This window comes from Ricinus communis, chromosome 5, assembly GCF_019578655.1.
Source record: "Ricinus communis isolate WT05 ecotype wild-type chromosome 5, ASM1957865v1, whole genome shotgun sequence".
In the NCBI taxonomy this organism is placed as follows: domain Eukaryota; kingdom Viridiplantae; phylum Streptophyta; class Magnoliopsida; order Malpighiales; family Euphorbiaceae; genus Ricinus; species Ricinus communis.
In genome coordinates this window covers 23,486,870-23,488,147 of record NC_063260.1, presented here as the reverse complement: position 1 = coordinate 23,488,147, position 1,278 = coordinate 23,486,870, and positions in this window count along the sequence as shown.

The following is a 1,278-nucleotide window of genomic DNA, read 5'->3' as shown; positions in this document are numbered from 1 at the left end:
TGGGTTTTGTCTTTTTTGAAATATTTAAACTTAGCGGAACCAAGGTAACCTCGAGGATTGACCGGTAGTAAACCGAGGCTTTAAGTGTTCCGGGTTTGAAAACCAACTGAAGGGAAAATCTTTGAAACCGGTTTAGAGGGCTTTCAGAATCCTCCTCAACTGTTAAAACATTTTGAAAATTGGTTTTCCAAATACTCATTTATTTTAAAACGTTTTGATTGAGTCAAAACAATTTCCGAGAATTTGGTTTTGAAAACTGTTTGAACTTTGAGATAGATTCGGAGGGAAAATCTCTATCTCGGTGATTTTGAAAAGGGATAGAAAGTATACCTTTACCCTTTCGCAGGAAGAGGAGGACGACTTTGGAGTCGCCTGCCTTTGAAATTATTTGCTTTGAAGATGGTTCGGATAGGGATTGAACCATCTGCCTTTTATATTCTTCAATTCTTTGAAGGAATTCAGGGTCTTGCTGGGCAAGCCATTCCTGAATTTGTTGGGCTTGATCAGCTTTGGAAGGATCCATTTGTTGAGCTGGATCTAGTTGAACAGTTTTCTCCTGGATAATTTCAGTCCAGGTCTTAATAGGCTTTGAAGAAGAAGGGAGAATTTCCTTTACTGGGCTTTGAATTTGGGCCGGCTTTGAACTAGCCGTAGACTTTTCTTCTTTGGACTTTGATTTTCGTGGCATTTTTTCACTCCTGTTTTTGCAAGAATTCTCTAGTCAGAAAGTCAGGAATAGAATTTGATTCTCCTCGAATAAATTTAATTTCAAAATAAAAAACAGACAGAATAGCTTGCCAACGGGCGAAAATCTGTTTTGAAGCTATATTTTGGACATCTTTTTGTAAAACTTCTTTTGCAGACTTGCAATCAATCCTTAAAAGAAATTTTTGATTTAAAAGATCGCTTTGAAATTTTGAAATACATAGAACTATCGAAAGGATTTCCTTTTTGATAGTAGAATAATTCTTTTGAGTATCGTTCCAGTGAGCAGAAGTAAACTGGACAATACATTCTTTGGAATTTGAAACTTGTTTTAGAATCCCACCATAACCTAACTCTGATGCATCCGTTTCTACAATCTTAAATGCAGAAGGATCAGCTAGATGCAGGCATGGAATTTCCAAAACTTGTTTTTTAATGCTTTGTACTATCTTTGTATGCTGATCGGTCCAAGGAGGGGGGTTTTTCCTTAGCCTATCATGCAGGGGCTTAGCAAGACAGTTTAAATTAGGATAAAAATCCATAACATAATTTAAACTACCAAGAAATCTTTGA